The sequence below is a fragment of the Prionailurus viverrinus genome, chromosome A1 (genome assembly GCF_022837055.1).
Source record: "Prionailurus viverrinus isolate Anna chromosome A1, UM_Priviv_1.0, whole genome shotgun sequence".
NCBI lineage: Eukaryota > Metazoa > Chordata > Mammalia > Carnivora > Felidae > Prionailurus > Prionailurus viverrinus.
The window spans coordinates 205,803,191-205,824,626 of NC_062561.1; the positions used below are offsets into that span (position 1 = coordinate 205,803,191).

Below are 21,436 nucleotides of genomic sequence, written 5' to 3' on the forward strand. Positions count from 1 at the left end.
GCATCACAATCCCAGACTTCAAGCTATACTACAAAGCTGTAATCATCAAGACAGTATGCTACTGGCACAAGAACAGACACTCAGATCAATGGAACAGAATAAAGAACCCAGAAATGGACCCACAAACTCATCTTTGACAAAGCAGGAAAGAACATCCAATGGAATAAAGACAGTCTCTTCAGCAACATTGTGCTGGGAAAACTGGACAGCGACATGCAGAAGAATGAACCTGGACCACTTTCTTACACCATACACAAAAATAAACTCAAAATGGATGAAAGACCTCAATGTAAGACAGGAAGCCATCAAAATCCTTGGGGAGAAAGCAGGCAAAAACCTCTTTGATCTTGGCCGCAGCAACTTCCTACTCAACATGTCTCCAGAGGCAAGGGAAACAAAAGCAAAAATGAACTACTGGGACCTCATCAAAATAAAAAGCTTCCACACAGCAAAGGAAACAATCAGCAAAACTAAAAGGCAACCGACAGAATGGGAGAAAATATTTGCAAATGACATATCAGATAAAGGGTTAATATCCAAAATCTATAAAGAACTTATCAAACTCAACACCCAAAAGATAAATAATCCAGTGAACAAATAGGCAAAAGACATGAATAGACACTTCTCTAAAGAAGACAGCCAGATGGCCAACCGACACATGAAAAAATGCTCAATATCACTCATCATCAGGGAAATACAAATCAAAACCACAATGAGATACCACCTTACACCTGTCAGAATGGCTAAGGTTAACAACTCAGGCAACAACAGATGTTGGCGAGGATGTGGAGAAAGAGGATCTCTTTTGCACTGCTGGTGGGAATGCAAACTGGTACAGCCACTCTGAAAAACAGTATGGAGGTTCCTAAAAAAACTAAAAATAGAACTACCCTACGACCCAGCAATTGTACTACTAGGTATTTATCCAAGGGATACAGGTATGCTGTTTTGAAGGGACACATGCACCCCCATGTTTATAGCAGCACTATCAACAATAGCCAAAGTATGGAAGGAGCCCAAATGTCTATCGATGGATGTAATGGATAAAGAAAATGTGGTATAGGGGTGCCTGGGTGGCTCAGTCGGTTGAGTGTCCGACTGCGGCTCAGGTCATGATCTCGTGGTCTGTGAGTTGGAGCCCTGCATCGGGCTCTGGGCTGACAGCTCAGAGGCTGGAGCCTGCTTCAGATTCTGTGCCTTCTTCTCTCTCTGCCCCTCCCTCACTCATGCTCTGTCTCTCTCTGTCTCAGAAATAAATAAGCATTAAAAAAATTTAAAAAAAAGAAAATGTGGTATATATATACAATGGAGTATTACTCGGCAATCAAAAAGAATGAAATCTTGCCATTTGCAACTACGTGGATGGAACCGGAGGATATTTATGCTGAGTGAAATTAGTCAGAGAAAGACAAATATTATATGACCTCACTCATATGAGGACTTTAAGAGACAAAACAGATACACTTAAGGGAAGGGAAACAAAAATAATATAAACAGGGAGGGGGACAAAACACAAGAGACTCATAAATATGGAGAACAAACTGAGGGTTATGGAGGGTTTGTGGGAGGGGGGATGGGCTAAATGGGTAAGGGGCATTAAGGAATCTACCCCTGAAATCATTGTTGCACTATATGCTAATTTGGATGTAAATTAAAAAAAATTAAATTTAAAAAAACTAAAAAAACAAAGTCTTTGCCCAGTGTGTGTTGAACATGATTTTTGAACTTGAGCATTCTGAACCAAAAGCCTGAGTGAACATAAGAGATTGTCTTGGGAATGTGAATTTCCAATTCTGTTTGATAATATCACATTATTACAATTAAGTACGGAGTTGCTTACATTATTACTGTCGTTAAGTATGGGGTTGCCAAATAAGCTAAAGACAGGAAAAGAGTCAAGTGCCACCCAGCTCTGTTCCTCTTTTTGCACAGGGAGAGAGGAAGCTGGAAAAAGGATAAGGGATAGAGGTTTAAAAGGGGCCAGGTGTTAGGAACCACACACATCTCTAGATTAGGGTCTGATTACAATGTTTTTAAAATGTTAAGACAAGAGATCCTTAATTAGGTTTAAGAAAATCTAGCCACTGTTTCTTTTTTTTTTTTTTTTCAGAGAGAGAGAGAGAGAGAGAGAGAGAGAGAGAGAGAGAATGAGAGCACAAGCAGGGGAGAGGGACAGAGGGTGAAAGAGAGAGAATCCAAAACAGATTCCACACTCAGCATGGAACCCAACATAGTGCTCAATCCCATGACCCTGAAATCACGACCTGAGTTGAAATCACCAGCCAGACACTTAACCGACTGAGCCACCCAGGTGCCCCTAGTCACTGGTTCTTAAGCTTTCTGGGATCACACTCTCCTTTGAGATTCTCATGGAATCTATGGTCCTATCCCCAGAAATAAACAGCACGCACGTATAATTTGCATCCAATTTTAAGGGGTTAACAGACCCCCTGAAATCCATGCTCAGACTAAGAATCTCAATGCAGATGGAGTGGCACTAGATCTCCCCCGATCCCTGGCAGAAAGTTACCACACAGATGACAAGTGGAGTAACATGAATTATAATTCTGAAATTATAACTCTAGCTTTACCTACATAAAGAGAGTAGGGATTTTAGACAGGAAGCAGTGCTTGATCACCTCCTGTTCCAGCAAACTCGATGAAGAACTTGGCTTGGTGTCCTTCCTGGGCCTTTCATGCAACTCCAGAGCACCTCACCGCTCTGCAGTCTCTGCTGCTGACCTCCTTGTACCCCAACTAGATACGCACCTGGAGGGAAAGGACCTGCACCTTATTCTATTTCCCAGAGCTCAGCACATTGCCTGGCACGTATCTGATAAATGTAGACGAAGAGGGAATGCATTAATTTACCAATTTATCAACCATTACATTTGGATATGATTTAGTAGAGGTAAAGATTTTTATTTATAAACTAATAACGCTATCCCAAGATTTACTTGAATTATTCAGAAAGCTTATTTCAGTCCATACTTCCGAGGCCAGAGCTAACCTCTCCCAGCTGTTAGGATTCTGGGCCCAACCTAGTGTAGGTGAGAGTTTAATGGGAATTCCGACATCCCACGGAGAATTACCATAGGGCTGCTTAGAAATGCAAAATCTTCCTCCTCCTTGCCCCTTCCAAAGGATCAGCTCTCCCCAGGCACCCACGCCACCCAGGCCTCCTGGCCTCCCACCCAGGCCTCCCCAAGCTCGGCCATCTCTGCTGGTTCTCCCGTCTCCTGATTTGAGCTCCGTATCTTGAACCCCATTCAGGCCTGGGATTTACAATTGGCTTTTGGGCTTGCTACCCTGATTAGTTTCAGGTGCCCCCAGGAATTGCTCCTCTTTCTCTCCCTAATTCGACAAAAGAAGGTCAGACTCAGTTGTCAGGTGTCAGGCGTTATCTTGCATAACACACACTCTACCTGCAAATTAAATCTCTTGCGCAATGACCTTAAGACCAATTGTCTTTCCACAATGGCGAGGGAGACAGTTAGTCTTCTGTTTATATCAGATAAAGAAATTTTGCAATTTTAAAAATGTTGCCATGGGTTTGTATTGAGGATGAATTGCAACCTGTTGAAACAAGTTGCAAACTGACTGGAAAAAACTGAACCCCTAACTCATCCTACTCCAAAATAAATTCCAAACAGACCACCCGAGTAAATGTAAAAAAATGAAACCATAAAAGACTAGAAAAAAAATTTTTTTATGATCTCAGAGATGGTCAGAAAAGAAAACATTAAATTTGACTACATCAAATGCTTACTTCCTGTTTGCCAAAAGGTAACATAAACCAATAAGGCAAATTAAATGATAAACTGATAGGAAAAGCTTTCCAGCAAGTATGACAGACAAAGGCCTAATTTTTAGATAAAGAAATTTTACAAATTGATCAGAAAAATGCCGATATCCCCAAAGAAAATGATAAAGAACATGAGCAGACACTGCATAGAAAATACAAATGGCTCTAAAATATAGAAGATGCTCAACCTCACAACCGAGAAATACACATGAAACTGCACGGAAATTAGATTTTTTTACAAAGAAATTTGGAAACTACAAAAACATTTTTGGTAATGTCCCGGCAAGATAGGGTTTGGGGACACAGGGACTCTCATCCATTACATTCATTACTACTGTGAGTCCACGTGCCTGGAGGGCGACTGGGCTCTAGCTCTGAAAGCACACGTGCACATACCCTTCACTTCGGGGAGTCCCCTTCTGGAGTTTATCTTATGCACGCCGCACAAAAATATGCCTGTTTCTAATATGAGGATTGAGAGACTGATACTCACTACCGGGTTGTTTTGTGGCAAAAGCTGGAAATTGTTTACGTGGCCATCAATAGGGAACAGGTTAAATCAATGATAATACGTATATAATGGATTGCTATGCACTTGTGAAAAAGAATGTGTTGCAATCTGCAAAATGTCCTGTTAAGAAGACAGAAAAGTGTATGTAAATGGGATAGCAAGAATGTAAGAGGGGCGCCTGGGTGGCTGAGGCAGTTAAGCGTCTGGCTTTGGCTCAGGCCATGATCTCACAGCTCGTGGGTTCAAGCCTCACGTCGGGCTCTGTGCTGACGGCTCGGAGCCCGGAGCCTGCTTCAGGTTCTGTGTCTTCCCCTCTGTCTCTACCCCTCACCTGCTCGTGCTCTGTCTCTCCCTGTCTCTCAAAAATAAACAAACATTAAAAAATTAAAAAAAAAATAAAAAGAATGTAAGAGAGAGGAGACAATATCTAAGGAACTGGCAGGAAGTTCTGCATCTGGGGAAAAGAACTGGATGGACAGCTGGAGGGAGAGAAAGGTGTACTTTTTACTATTTACTCTTTTATATGATTTACATTTTTTCCATGTGCATGTATTTACACTTAAAAAAGGAAACAGTTTAAAAAATGTGATGTGTTGCCATCTTACACAATATGTTTGCTTTCTTTTGGTTATGCAGGGAAATCATTATACCTAATTCTCTTAATATCTAATGGATTGCTTTTAAAATCAAAACATAGGGGCGCCTGGGTGGCGCAGTCGGTTAAGCGTCCGACTTCAGCCAGGTCACGATCTCGCGGACCGGGAGTTCGAGCCCCACGTCGGGCTCTGGGCTGATGGCTCAGAGCCTGGAGCCTGTTTCCGATTCTGTGTCTCCCTCTCTCTCTGCCCCTCCCCCGTTCATGCTCTGTCTCTCTCTGTCCCAAAAATAAATAAACGTTGGAAAAAAAAATTAAAAAAAAAATCAAAACATAATTAGGAATTCTGGTTAAATACAGGAAATTTTCCCCTTCCATGTATTTCTATTTCCTTCCAAACACCCACAATAGGAATAGGAGGGAAAAGGGTATAAACTCACAAGGACAAAGAGAGTAAGAGAGAGGAGAGCAGCCAATGTGAGATGTCAACGTGTTTTTGCGGGGTAGGAAAGCAAACTGAGGAGCCGGGAGTGATTTGGCAAAGACAGTGACAAAACCCGCAACCTCCATCTCGTTGGCATGCCGGTGAGATTTGAGAGTCACCTTTCTGAATGCTCAGAAGATTTCAGACCAGGATAGACCGAGTGCCTCCACGTTTGGGGGCATGAAGCAGACAAAAACATGATGGGGATTGTTTGAAATGTGGTGCAATTAGAGCCCCAGCCCTTTCCCTTTTCAAAGCCAGATTGTTACTTTCTCCTCCTACCCCCAGCCCAGCTCAGGAATGCAAGGCCCAGGCAGGACAGAGGGTTCAGTCAGACTCTGCTTTGTGGGATACACCGGACCCTTCTTCTCTCTGCACCCCTGCACTCTGAGCTCCCAGAATGGAGGGAAACAAGCATATACTCTTCCAGGCAGGGGATTCCTCTCACCCCCCCCCCCCTTGTTGTTTGTTTGTTGATTAAGTAAACTCTACCCCCATTGTGGGGCTCAAATTGACAACTCTGAGATCAAGAGTCACTGTACTACTGACTGAGCCAGCCAGGTGCCCTGGATTCCTCTTTTGGATAAACCAAACAGCTCAAGAGAAAAGACCTCCTGAAACCAATATACGCAAATTCTTCAACACAAAAGCCGCCTGACCACCTGCCATGCAGTCCCCCAGATGCCAGGTTCCCTGGCAGGCAGGGAGCTTCCAGTCAGATTTTAGGGCCTTCTGCTTACAATGCATGTCCAGCCAAGAAGGACCAGGCACCTGAAGAAAGGCTCCGAAATGAAAGAAAGAAACCATGCCCAACTAAAACGACAACAACCAAAAGGAGCTGGAAGGGAACAGCAATGCAGGAAGGAGGAGACCAAAGATAAGACATTGCATCCATAAAACCAGGACGAAATGCTAAAACAGACAAACACAAGCCCTCAGAGAACAAGAAAACTCTTTTGGAAAGGGAAATTAAATATTTCAATTGAAGATTTGTAAAAAAAAAAAAAAATCTAGAAGAGATGAACAATAGAGAAAAAAGAAAATTTGGCAATCCATTTAGAAAGTCCAACATCTGGGGCGCCTGGGTGGCTCAGTCGGTTGAGTGACCGACTTCGGCTCAGGTCATGATCTCACAGCTCGTGATTTCAAGCCCCACGTCGGGCTCTGTGCTGACTGCTCAGAGCCTGGAGCCTGCTTCGGATTCTGTGTCTCCCTCTCTCTCTGCCCCTAACCCACTCGCATCCTGTCTCTGTCTCTCTCAAAAATAAATAAATATTAAAAAAAATTTTTTAAGAAAGTCCAACATCTAATTAGAGTTCCCAGAGTCACACTATCGTGTCCCCAGTAAAGTAAGACATATGACTCCTATTGTACTCGAATTGCCAACAAATTTCAAAAATAGTAATGAATGAGGGAAAGCTCCAGATTCCCAGATATTCCAATACAATAAAAAAGTAGAAGAAAAAATCTAACGGAAACATAAATCCCACTTGGATATGTGTATAATGAATACTCGTTTTTATTTTGCAGAATGTTTTTTTTTTTTTCCCCTAAAAACTTTTCTTAGATGTTCGGAAGCAGAAATCCTGACGGCAGGTCGTGGGCTTGCTACAAATAGCTTACATTTACATTACTTTCTAGTAGTGGCCCAAAATGTCAAGTTACATCATGCCAAAAATATGCAAATGATGGAAATGATGACATATCTAGTTGTGGATGAAATCTTCCTTTTCTCAGATGCATTTGCTAAGGGTTTTCCCTTTTGCCCATTTGATTTCGACCAATGTTTATGAAAGCTTAGAAACCCAATCAGCCAAAAACATGAAGTCACATCACTGTAGCTCAAAGCTTCCGGAGGAGGCAGATCGGTCCTTAATTATTAGCTTACTGCTGTTGCATAGCAATGCATTAAGATTAAAGAAAACTGAACTTACTTAGTAATTCATGCTCTTGACTTGCAACCCACTGCGAAGAGTAAATCAAAGAAAACCATCTGGCCTTTGTTCTCTTTGTCTGAGTTTAAATTGCAAAACTAGGCAAGGGTTTCTGAGGACCTTTTCCCCTGGCTGGCAAGGGCAGGCACTGGTTTGCTTAGAAGTAAAGCTGGGTTTTCTGTGCGGCAACTGGCTGCACTGATAGCCGAATCCCACGTAATCCTTCTCAGGCATGGTGCATTCCTGGGAGAACCTTTAGCAAATAGTTTGCTTCACTTACTAGTATTATTCTTAATGTTTATTTATTTTTGATAGAGCACGAGCAGTGAGGGGCAGGAGAGAGGGAGATACAGACTCTGAAGCAGGCTCCAGGCTCTGAGCTGTCAGCACAGAGCCAGATGTGTGGCTCGAACCCAGGAACCGTGAGACCATGAACTGAGCCGAAGTCAGAGGCCCAACTGACTGAGCCACTCAGGCGCCCCAAATAGGCTTCATTTAAAAAATATATTTTACAACTTAAAAATCATTTGCACTGTCTTAGCTTTTGCTCTTAGCTCTTTATTTCTCAACACACATGTCAAGATCTCCATGGGGAGCAGTTGGGAAATTTTGAAGCAAATGGAAAATCAGTATGAACTGGGTGTGCCCTACTGATGAATAGCAGAGCTGTTCTTAATACTACCCCTTGCCCTGCTTGACATCCCAGGCTACTTTGCCAGCCACTCAGCCCAGGTCTCCTCCATTCCACGGACACCCACCGTCCATGGCCAATCCACCCAGTCTGACGAGCTTATGACATCAGCTCTTCTCCCACAGAATTCTACCACACTTGAGGTTCCCTCAGCCATCAAGGTCAACCTCAGCCACCAAGGTCACAGACTCAAACACCTAGAGGGCCATGCAGGTGTTCTATGGGGATTAGCGCAAGGCCCATGCCTTCCACAGTGCCCATCTCGGCATGACAAGGAAGTCCATACTCAGTTTAAGCCAGAGAGGCCATGCTAGAATGCAGGCTTACTTTTGCTTGGTCTTTTGTTAAAAGCAGCTGGAAATCAAGAAATCTTTGGTGAACTCTCTCAATTTTTAAATGGTAGATTAAGTGTGTGAGTTTGTGTGTGTGTGTGTGTGTGTGTGTGTGTGTGTGTATTAAATATTTTTAAAATACTGTGTGGCCAAGTGAAACTGAACCATCAGGCCAGATTTGGCATTCAGGTTGCCAATTTGCAGTCTGCTCTAGGTTTTCTAGGGCCATCACCAGAAGAAAAGGGGAGGGTCATCCAGAGGTCCACAGTCAAGGTCACCTGGGAGTGGCACAGATATCTGCATTAGTACCTCACAGTCTTGTAATATTTAACACACACACACACACACACACACACACAATCAGTCTTTTATTTATTTGTTTGTTTAATGCAATGTCCTTGAAGTTTATTTAGCCATGTAATTTGTTCTCCCAGAATATCTTTTTGTCATGGGCATTTTTCTTATAACTCTGACCTCAGAGTTAGACAAAGCTATAAAATGCTCAACTGTCGGTTAAAATATCTGTAGGAATTTGGGTCCCAAGAAGATTAGTAAAACTATTCAGTATGGAACAAAACAGAAAACAAATTTGTTGAGTTTAATCCACATAGCAGACTGGCTTGGGAAATGCCTGTCTCTGTGACATCTAGAATGACATAGTAGTTCCTCAGTGATCGAGTAGCTTTTAACTCTGGGAAGATTTATCATTAAAAACAGAAATGTTTAAGAGACTCAATCCCATAGTATTAGTACTTTCGTTTTGATGATGTATAAAACTGGTATTTTATGTACTTGTGAAGAAAATTTAGCAGAATAAAGTAAAAAAAGTTTTGTGATGCTAATTTTCAATGAAGAATTGAATAATTGGTTTAGATTTGTGGTTTTGAGTTGGAATTTTATTGTTTATAAATAGCATTGGACTGTACTTAAGAAAACATAAGGTTTACCCTGTTTAGATGTTTAAGTCATCTATACTAAAAAAATTATTAGTATTTTGGAAGTTTTTTGTTAATCATATAAAATGCTTTATTTAAAAGGAAATGAAATAAATTATAAATGCAGTTTAAAATGTTTAAAAGGTTTAGGGGCACCTGGGTGGCTCAGTCGGTTGAGCGACCGACTTTGGCTCAGGTCATGATCTCACAGCTTGTGAGTTCAAGCCCCACAATCAGGCTCTGTGCTGACAGCTCAGAGCCTGGAGCCTGCTTCGGATTCTGTGTCTCCCTCTCTCTCTGCCCCTAACCTACTCGCATTCTGTCTCTGTCTCTCTCAAAAATAAAGAAACATTAAAAAAATTTGTTTAAAAAAAGGTTTAAAGTTTTAAGTGGGCTCAAACATAAATCTTTAAAAATAATTGTTAGATGAGAAGTTGGACCACTTTCTTAGACCTTGCACAGAAATAAACTCAAAATGGATTAAAGGCCTAAATGTGAGACCAGAAACCATAAAACTCCTAGAAGAAAATATAAGGAGTAATTTCTTTGACATTGGCCTTAGCGACATTTTTCTAAATATGACTCCTGAGGCAAGGGAAACAAAAGCAGAAATAAACTGTTGGGACTACACCAAAAGAAAAAGCTTTTGCACAGCATAGGAAACCACCAACAAAACAAAAAGTCAACCGACTGAATGGGAGAAAGTACTCACAAATGATATAAATGATAAGGGTTTAAGATCCAAAATATATAAAGAACTTATACAATTCAACACCAATAAAAACACGAATAATCTCATTAAAAATGGGCAGCGAATCGGGGCTCCTGGGTGGCTCAGTCGGTTGAGCGACCAACTTCGGCTCAGGTCATGATCTCACGGTTTGTGAGCTCGAGCCCTGCATCAGGCTCTGTGCTGACAGCTCAGAGCCTGGAGCCTGCTTCAGATTCTGTGTCTCCCTCTCTCTCTCTGCCCCTCGCCGCTCATGCTCTGTCTCTGTCTCAGAAATAAATACACATTCAAAAAATTTTAAAAAAATGGGCAGAGGACCTAAACAGACATTTTTCCAAAGAAGACATACAGCTGGAAAGCAGACATATGAAAAGATGCCCAACATTGTTAATCATCAGGGAAATGCAAATGAAAACCACAATGAGGTATCACCTTACACCTGTCAGAATGGCTACAATCAAAAGGACAAAAATAATAAGTGTTGGCGAGGATGTGGAGAAACAGGAACTCTCACACACTATGGGTAGGAGTGTAAATTGGTGCAGCCACCGTGGAAAACAGTATGGAGTTCCTACAAAAACAGAAATACCATATGACCCAGTGATTCTACTATTGGGTATTTACGTAAGGAGAACAAAAACATCAATTCAAAAGGATATATGCGCCCCCAATGTTTATTGCAGCATTATTTATGTTAGCCAAGATTGGAAGCAATCCAAGTGTCCATTGATAGATGAATGGATAAAGAAGATGTGGTACATATATACAAGCAATAAGCCATAAAAATTACTAAGCCATAAAAAAGAATGAGATCTTACCATTTGCAACAACATGGATGGACCTAGAGTGTAGAATGTGAAGTGAAATCAGCCTGACAGAGAAAGACAGATGCCTTATAATTTCACTTACATAGGGAATCTAACAAAACAAAACAAGTAGACAAGCAAAAAGCAGAAACAGATCCATAAATACAGAGAACAAATGGATGGTTGCCAGACCGAGGTGGTGAGAGGGATGGGCAAAATGGGTGAAAGGCAGTGGGAGATACGGTGTCCAGTTATAGAACAAATACGTCACAGGAATAAAAGGTACAGCATAGGGGATATAGCCAATAGTGTTGTAAAAATGTGTGGTGACAGGTGGTTGCAACATCTGTGGTGAACATAACATAAGGTATAGACTTGTTGAATCCCTATGTGCTACACCTGAAACTAACGTAACATTGTGTGTCAGCTATAAGTCAATTTAAAAAAATCAAAGTTCTGGGAAAAAGCGTTGTTAGGTGAAATGATACGCCTGGAATTTCCTTCAAAATAATCAGGAGTGAAGGGAATGATGGCAATTTAAATGAAACAAGACGGGTCATGAATTGATCACTTTCAAAGCTGCATGACGAGCACCCAGAGACTTACCACATGCTTTGCACCGTTTTTGCATCTGTTTAAACTTTTCTATAATGCGCTTCAGAAGAAGATTGCTACAATCCACTAGGTCAAAAATACATTCGTAGTTTTAAAACGTTAGTTATTTTACAACAGGTGACAGTGCCAAACGGATGGATGGATGCGTAACACGACAGTCCTACGATGTGGGTCCTACGATGTGGGGGGTTGTCATTCTCTTTTCATATATTGAAGCAAAAACAAAAAACAAAACGAAGCCTTAGGAAAGTTAAAAAAGCTAATTGTGCAAACAGACACATCACAAGGTGCTCAGCATCGCCCATCAGGGAACCACAAACCACAAGTACAATGAGATGTCACCTCACATCTGTCAGGATGGCTAAAATCAAAAGCACAAGAAACAACGAATGTTGGCGAGGACGTGGGGAAAAAGGAACCCTTGTACACTGTTGGTGGGAATGTAGAGCGGGGCAGCCAGTGTAGAAAACAGTATGGAGGTTCCTCAGAGAGTTAAAAATAGAATTACCCTACAATCCAGGAATCACACTACTGGGCATTTACCCCAAAACACAAAAACACTAATTCAAAGGGATACATGCACCTGTATGTTTGTCGCAGCATTATTTACAACAGCCAAATTACGGCAGCAGCCCAAGTGTCCATCAATAGATGAATGGATAAGGAAGAAGATATGGTATATAAATACAATGGAATATTACTCAGCCATAAAAAAGAATGAAATATTGCCATTTTCAATGAAATGGATAGAGTTAGAGAGTATAATGGTAAGTGAAATAAGTCAGAGAAAGACAAATGCCATATAATTTCACTCATATGTAGAATTTAAGAAATAAAACAAAGGGGAAAAAAAGAGAGGAAAAAAACCCAAGAAATAGATTGTTATCTATAGAGAATAAACTCATGGTAACCAGGGGGAGGAGTGGGGTGGATGAGGGAAATAGGGAAAGGATTAAAGAGTACACTTATTGTGATGAAAAAAATAAAATGATAAAAAAATGGAAATATGCACTTAAGTAAAAAGAGAGAGAGAGAGAAAGAAAGTTGCCTTTGATGTCCTGATTATTAACTCCATAAGAGTGGAGGCTCTGTAAGTAAACCTTATAACATGTGGAACCAGGAATTTCAAACACATAGGGAAGAGAACATTGTCATGCTCCAATCAGGACATAGCAGAAACCCAGGGCCTTCCCCATAAAGACTTCAATCTCATACATAATTCATTTCCAAAACACAAATCTTCCCATCTCCTCTGAGGGAATATGCCAGCCTCTAAAGAAATAAGGAAGGACATTAAGGCACAGGGTTGATTAAGGCATAGCATTAAGGTACAGAATGGAATCATGGATTGAATCACACCAGAAAAACAAAATGTAGTCTTCGTTTCCTCAGAAATAATGAATTTAGGAAACAGTGTGCGAACATTCATGCCTATTTGCAGCTTATCGTTTATTTTTAGGGGTCTAAAAATATTTGCAAGTCAAAGCAGACATTGCTCTTTTCTGCCTTAGAACTTCCTTCAACTCTGATGTAGTATGTTCACTGAGAAGCAGGGAATAACATTTGAAGGCTGGCCTTAGGAGGTGATAGGAAAACATTGTTCTTCTCTATCTGAGCAGAACTCAAGAAGATCTGTCATGACAGGAGGCTGAAGGGCTATGGTCAGGGAGGGAGAGAATAGTGTTCCAGAAGAAAAGCTCTTACTTTTACCATGTAAAAAGTTCAGGTGGATTTGAAACCTTTATCACAAGCCCCCCATACCTCATAAGTGATCCCTTCACACAGTATAAACAACAAATCCAAGAATTCTTTTTTTTTTTTTAATGTTTATTTATTTTTGAGACAGGGAAAGACAGAGCATGAACGGGGGAGGGTCAGAGAGAGAGGGAGACAGAATCCGAAACAAGGGATTCTTAAATAAATTCTTAAATATTTAATAAATAAATAAATTCTTAAATATTCATAAATATACCCAGTAGTGGAAGTAAATGAGGGGTAGTGATGACAGTAAACAGGAGAGAAGTTATTGAATATAAAAAAGTGAACCGGGGGGTGCTTGGGTGGCTCAGTCGGTTAAGTGTTAGATTTTTGATTTTGGCTCAGGTCACGATCTCACGGTTTGAGAGTTTGAGCCCCGTGTTGGGCTCTGCACTGAGAGCATGGAGCCTGCTTGGAATTCTCTCTCTCCACCTCTATCTGCCTCTTCTCGAATCCTGCTCTCTCTCTCAAAATAAATACACTTTAAAAACTTAAAAAAAAAAAAAGACCTGGGATGGTGTACAATAGCAATCTGCACTAACAGAATAGAGAATTAAAAAACCATCTCATAGACATGGAAATTTCCTATGTAATTGACATGGCATTCCAAACCGCTGGCAAAAGATAAATGATTTAGTACATGATGCTTGTGGAGACTGACCCAAAAGGTGGCTCAGGTAGGCGTTAGTTCATCCAACACCCAAAATTCTCCATCAGATGTCTCCATTCTTTGATATTCATATTTTCTTAAACTAATATAAAGTGCCATGCCGACTAACACAGAGGCTCACATCTTTTCCAGTAATATTACTACCCTAAGACCCATACATATAGAAATTCTAAAGTCACTGTTGGGTGTTTAGACATGCACATATGTATGTATGTATGTATGTGTCCACAGAAAAAGTATTTGCATATTCACAGTAAAAGATCTGGACTGAACTAGTGGATGACAACCCGAAGGGGCAGAGTAATGAAGGGAGGGTATGGTAGAGGCTGTGAGTTGTCCCATCTCTATTGGTTCTTTGTTATGGCACTGATTCTTAGCTCTGACCCACATCAAAGTCACCATAGAGCTTTTTTCAAATGGGTAATCCCAAGCCCTGCTCCCAAAGATGCAGACTTCATTGATCTTGAGAGAGGGCATGGTTTTTTGTCTGTTTTTAAGTTTCTCAGGTGATTCTATTGCATAGCCAGCTTTGAAAAACACTATTCTATGACAAAGTTCTGTCTAGGAACACTGCTATCCAACTGATATATTTCCCAGTCTCCCTTCTAGTTTGGCTTGGCCACGTGTCTGAGTTCTGATCATGAGCTGTGAGCAAAAGTGATAAATGCAATACCAGGTTGTGCCTTTAAGTTTCTATCTATCTATCATCTTTCTTTCTCTCTTTCTCTCTCTCTCTCTTTCTTTCTTTCTTTCTTTCTTTTGTCTCTATTTATTGAGAGAGTGCAAGCAGGGGAGGGGCTGAGAGCGAGGGAGGGAGAGAATCCCAAGCAGGCCTGGCATGGAGCCCAACACTCGCGACCATAATCAAGAGTTGAACATTTAACTGACTGAGCCACTCAAGCGCCCCCAGGTTGTGCCTTTAAAAGGGAAGAAACATGTCATTCTCCTCTTCATTTTTCCCTTCTTCTTGTAGGTTGGAATATGGATATGACAGTGTAAATGGAAATAGCCATCTTAGACCAAGATGGAAGCCATGAATTGAGAATGGCAGAGCCACAAGACAGGAGGAACCTGGGCCCGCAACACTACACAGCCACCATATCAGCCCTGGATTGCTTACTAGTAGATTTGGTTGTGAGAGAATTAAGATTCTACCTTCTTTATGTCTCCGTTGTTTTGACCTTTGCTAAAGCAACTTAATGTTTACACAACCTAATGTTATATAATGTTTATAATGTTTACAAAATGAACTTGTTTCATTTCTTACTTCCTGGGTTTCTGTATTGTTTGAATGTTTTAGAACATGTATAATTACTTTAAAAATTAGAAATGTACATATCTATAGATAGAAAGTACCTGGGTCAAGGAGAGAATAAGAACTGCAGACGTCAGATACTGGTTTTCTGATATCCCAAAATATTCCAAATTATTTATACTTTCATACACAGAAAATTGACAAATATTTATGGAGGACTGGTCATATGAAAGAAACTAAGGTTATATGAATAACTATGTTGCTGTTTTTAAAAGCACCACATTTACTTAATTTACTTATGAGTAACAAATTAATTTCAACAAAACAATACCATCTATACTTTTCAAGTAATATTGTTAATCTAAATTTCATTGGCTTGAAGTTTTGTTTGTATTTAACTTGATAAAATTTGTTTTGCTTCACAGCTGTATATAAGCTATAAGGAAAAAGACTTAGGGTTAGAAAGAGATTAGGGTCTAGACCTTCCCACTAAATGCCTGTGTGACCTTGAGCAAGTCCCTTCCCCTCTCTGGGCTTCAGTTTCTCTACTGGCAAGTGAGAGTGATGGACCCCATGATGTCTACAGAATCCTTCCCTGTCCTGAGATTCTTGATTTTAACATAGGAAAAAAGCCCTCCTGAAGTCCAAGTGTCACATTGCCCCCTTCTGGACCTTTGTAACATTCACCTGAATGAGATTATTAAAAACCCATAAGCCTACATGATGATGCTGAATATATTTTAGTCCAACTCCTTCCCCCTCATAAACAATTTAGAAAACCCAGTTTGAGTATTTTCCAATAGAAGTAATAGAAGACGAGCCAGGAAAGAGGGCAAAAAGCATTAAAGGAGCAGCTGCAGGTGTTGATATGGTGGTGGGGGTGGACTCAAGACACAGTAGTTATCTCCATCTCTTCTCCCAATATAATAAGTGGTATTGGCTGATCTTTATCAAATGCCTACTATGTGCCAAAAACCAATTTTTTAACCGATTAAAAAAATCCTTCCAACAATTCTTCCAGCCAAGCCAAGAACATCTGTGTCCTGAGCGGCTCCTGATTATTCCCACAATTATGCCCTTTTTCCTCTAAGTCTTTCCCATCCTATGAAGATGGTTCCTTTCTTATTTCCTTCTAGAAGCATTCTTGACTACTTCATACGGCCCCACTACTATCCTGGAGCACTTGAGACCTGCATCTCATAATCTGGTCCTTGACTTCATGATTTTTCCATCTCGTGGAAGTCAAGCCTTCCCACAAACTCTCCTTGAGAGCAGGGTCCATGTGCAGGGCATCACGTCCACCCTCTCCCATTCCGCATCACCTAGAACAGTGCTGCTCGCATGGGGCTTGACTCACAAGATGACTATCTCTACTGCATCCTCCAACTACTTCCTCTGTAGAGGAAATTGCTTGTACTTTGGGTAGCAATCGCTCATATTTACTCTAAAGTAGAAAAATCAAGCTTCTGATTTTCTTCTCCAAATGTGCTTCTTTCACATCTTGGTAAATTGCAACACATCTTTATAGCTGAAGCCAAAACCCTTGATTCTCCTTTTTACCTTATGTCTTGTGTTCAATTTGTCAGCAAATCTTCTTGGCTCTACCTTCAAAATATATTCAGAACGGGATCATTTTATCCCATTATTACCCAAATCACAGTCATTCCATTATTACCAGAGTCCAAGCCACAGCCGGGTTTAATTGGATTACAGTTGTGGTCTTTACAGCTGGTTTCAGAGCTTCTGTCTTTACCTGCCCCCTGCCGACCCCCAACATGGTCTGTCTTGAACACAACATCTGGGAAGATGCTTCTAAAAGATGTCAGATCAGGGACGCCTGGGTGGCTCAGTCAGTTAAACGTCTGACTCTTGATCTCAGCTCAAGTCGTGATCTCATGGTTCGTGAGATTGAGCCGCCCCATGTTGGGCTCTGTGCTGACTGACAGCTCAGAGCCTGCTTGGGATTCTCTCTCCCTCTCTCTCTACCTTGCTCCCCACTGGCATGCACATGCTCTCTCTCTCTTTCTCAAAATAAATCAACTTACAAGTAAATAAATAAAGGATGTCCAATCACTTCTCCATTCAAACCCTTTTGGTGGCTTCCCTTCTTCCTCAGAATAAAAGCCAAGACCCTTAAAATGGCCTTCAAAGCTCTGTCCAAGGTGGTCCTCCCTCCGGCATCATCTCCAGTCTCCCTTTCACCTACTCCACTCCAGCCACACTGGCCTTCTCGCTCTTCCTTGAGGGGATCAGGCCTGCTCCTACCTTCTGCAAACTCCTCCTTACCCTTTAAGGATCACTTTAAGTATTACCTCTTTCAGGAATCTTCCCCATCCGCCCACCTTAAACCTGGTGGAGTTCTCGTTTGTACTTCCAACATCTGTGGCTAGTACTGTGATTTTCTCCATCTTTTTGTACTATTATGACTTCTACATCAGACTGTTCATCTCATCAGATTGTAAGCCCATTAAGGGTAGTAATTGTGTTTGACTTATTTAAACTATATTCATAAGAGCTACAGTAATCAAGATGGTGTGTAAGGATAGACCAATAGATCACAATAAAGAGTCCAGAAATTGACCTACACATACATGGTCAGTTGTTTTTCCACCAAGGCACCAAGCCAATTTAATGGGGAGAAGGAAGTCTTTTTTTAACAAATGGTGCTGAATCAACTAGATGTCTGTGTAAATAAAAGTTGAACCTTGACTTTTATCCTATACCATACACAAAAATGAATTTGAGATGGATCATTGACTTAAAACCTAGGACCAAAAAGTTTCCGGAAGCATACACAGGATAATAAATCCATGACACTGAAGCAGGGCAAGCTTTTTGGACTAGATACAAAAAGCACAAACCATAGAAAAGAAAAAATTTGGTTAGTTCGACATCATCAGACTTAAAATTTTCTGGGTTATCGAAAGACACCATTAAGAAAACCAATAGAGAAATCACAGACTACACTAAAAATCTAGGGCTCTAAACAGCATCTGGCACACAATACATGCTCAATTAAGTATTTGTTGAACACATGTATAAAAGACCTGCCTCCTTCTTGTCACAACATACAGCTATCCTGACAGGTGCAAGAGATGTCAACACTCTGACTGTTGAGTGGGCAGTGCCGGTTAGAGGGAAAATCTATCCTACTGGAGGGAAAGAAAAGTTATCAAGGCTATTTATCAGTTGAGATAAAATGTGTCAAGTCAGCAAACTCAAGAGCTTGTCTACAGGTTACAAGGACCTGTAGTGAATCACATAAAATAAGGAGTTGGTAACTGCAGAACATTCACATGAGTAAATTAGCTAAAAATACAGATGGAATTTCACCAAATGGAGCAGGAAGCATATACCTCCTTCCTCATTGCCTCAGTAATGCCAATGATGTTATAATGAGAACTAGAGACATTGAAACTAGCACAAGATGGTGAAGCTACCAATGTTCTACCTAGAGGAAGTGGGAGGAGTTTTATCAACAAAACAAGGGGTCAGGAAGGAAAAAAATTTCATTGGGTAAAAAGGGTTAAATTGATCCTACATGCTTAAGAAACTGCTTCTGGGCATGGCATAGACCGAGGCTAAACATACATTCTGGTTTGCATAAGACTGTCTAAGCGTGTCCTGATGCAATTAACAGTAGCTGCTTTTTCACTCTCAAAAGTGTCCTTGTTTCCATATATAATATGATCATCCTACTTATATGTGGCATTCCTTCCTCTTACTTTGTTTGTTTTCTTCTTCCTCTTATTTGGGTAGTCACTGAGGATAAAAATAATCACGTAGTTGCATATCGGTTGTACTATTTGTTTTACCTATTAGCATCACTCTCTGGAAGGAATCTCAGGCCAAATGAGAGTGAGTGTTCATTCTGATGACCAGTGTAAGACTGGGTTGAGCAACTATACAAGCTGGTGTTTAAATTGCTTCCTTGCTCCCTACTCTAAACAGGTGAGCTGGGCAGGGGGAGTCTTCAGTGTTATTATATAGTTCTATTTTATTCCGAAAAGCACCAACTTTTTAATCAATATTTTAACCCACAATTTAATTTAAACCACAATATATTATTCATCGGGACTCTCTTTTAAAGACATGGAAACTGAGGCATGGAATGATCTAGTTAAATGACTTGTTTGGGATCATAATCTGGGGTAAAATTATCAGATGAGACTCCTATTTATGATCAATTTATTTTCAGTTCACCCTCACCACCATCATTCATTCAACAAACACGTATGAAACACCTATTATGTGCCATCAATGTCCTCTCCACACGATGCGTTATTCAGGACCCTAAGTCCTGGATAGTCACTGCATACGCATGGTCTAACATAGGCAATCTGTTGCTGGGAAAAGAATGTCAGGTGCTAATGTTCAATGTTTGAAGTAAGTTCCATGCTTCTACTTAAAAAAAAAAAAAAATTGACCAGAAGGAACCTGCAGTTTTACAGTAAGACAAATCTTTTTTTTTCAAGTTTATTTATTTAATTTTGGAGAGAGTGAGAGAGAGAGAGCACAAGCAGGTGAGGGGCAGAGAGAAGGAGAGACAGAATCCCAAGCAGTTTCCGCACCATCAGTGCAGAGCCAATGCAGGTCTTGAACTCATGAACTGTGAGATCATGACCTGAGCTGAGATCAAGAGTTGGACACTTGGCCGACTGAGCCACCCCGGTGCCCCTGCAGTAAGACAAATCTTACTTGTACTCCCAATTTGTACTTTAAGGGTTCAAGCAATAGTGGGTTATGGAGCACTTTGATGGGCAGAGGGAAGAGGTTCTTACATCCAGTGATGGAAATAACATTCAACCTTTCTACTGTATCTTTCTAATCTAAATATCTTTTGTAAGTCTCAAAAAGAATCCTTCAGGGGCACCTGGGTGGCTCAGTCGGGTAAACATCTGACTCTTGGTTTCCGCTCAGGTCATGGTCTCACAGTTCGTGAGTTCGAGCCCCATGTTAGGCTCTGCGTTAAGAGCATGGAACTTGGGATTCTCTCTCCCTCTCTCTCTGCCCCCTCCCTGGCTCTTGGTAGCTCTCTCTCTCTCTCTCCCTTTCTCTCTCTTAAAATAAATACATAAACTTTAAAAAAGAATGTTTCATGATGCTGCTCTTTTACATGATAAAACCAACTACAGTCTTTAATTAGTATTTTGAATGGCTCATACATTTACATTAACAGCATCACCTTTGGTGTCTTTGATTCCTGAGCCAATTGATCTGCCACAGCTTTGAAATCTCAGACAGCAATCCATTCATATTAACCTAATTTGAAAATAAATCAACTGCTTTCCAGCCCTCTGAATTATGAGGGCTCCTCTCTGTTCTGGTAACCTCTGGAATGGAGTTGGTTTTTAAAGGTAGAAAACAGCTCTTTGCCATAGTAATCATTTAACAAAATGAATACATAAGAAGAGGGTTGTTTCTTCTTAACAGCTCAAGCTTCAAAATCAATTCATATATACATAAATGGCTGCTACTAAGAAAATTTCTAGGTAGGTAGCTAGGTACTATGGATAATGGGAACTTTAAAATTGCATTGAAATTTACTAGATGATCTCAATTAACTATTGTGGCCTTTGTTTAATAATAATTGTTACAGCAATAATAATAGCTAGCTCTTATATATTACATATTACATGGTAGGCAATATCTTATGTGCTTTATGTGTACTAACGATTTAATCTAGAAGTCTGGGAGGTAAGTATTAATATCTCTACTTTACAGAAAAGGGAGGTTTAATCAGCATAGGGAGGTCATCAGGCAACTCTACCCATCTGGGATTCAAACCCAGTCAGTGAGGCTTCAACTTGGGCATCTTAACCACTATAAAGGGCTATATAGTTATTTCCAGAATGTTCTTACAACAGTGAAGTACATTTTTTTGTTTAGGGTTTAACATTTGGCATAAGGAAAGTTGAATACGTTGTTATATCCATCTCTAGTCTAGTACAAAGCAGGCTTTCAATAGGTGTTGTGGGTGAATGAATGAGTTAATTAAGTCTAGAATTATCATAGGCTTCCTCTTAGTTACCTCACTGTCTATTACCAATAGTTTCCTTCTTCCTCTTCTTATTGCCCACCCTCCACCCTACCAACTTGGTTAATGATAAATTTATCCTGTCTTCCCTCTGCTAAGTCCTAACCAACAGGCTTGTACTTCTCATCTTTCAGTGATCAGACATCCTGCTGAGAACACACAAAGGCAGCTGACAATCCAGGGGGGTCTGTCAGCCCAGAAGAAGCACCAGGGTCACTGAGAAGAAGCAGAGATTGTCCATTTGGGGAGCACAGGGACTTCTAAGACTGAAACTCTCT

General features: G+C 40.6%; 1 protein-coding gene across 5 annotated transcripts in view; it reads right to left on the reverse strand.

Moving 5' to 3' along the window:
- NIM1K (NIM1 serine/threonine protein kinase) overlaps positions 1-21,436 on the reverse strand; it is a 67,096-nt gene that overhangs the window by 19,662 nt on the left and 25,998 nt on the right. The window lies entirely within an intron of this gene.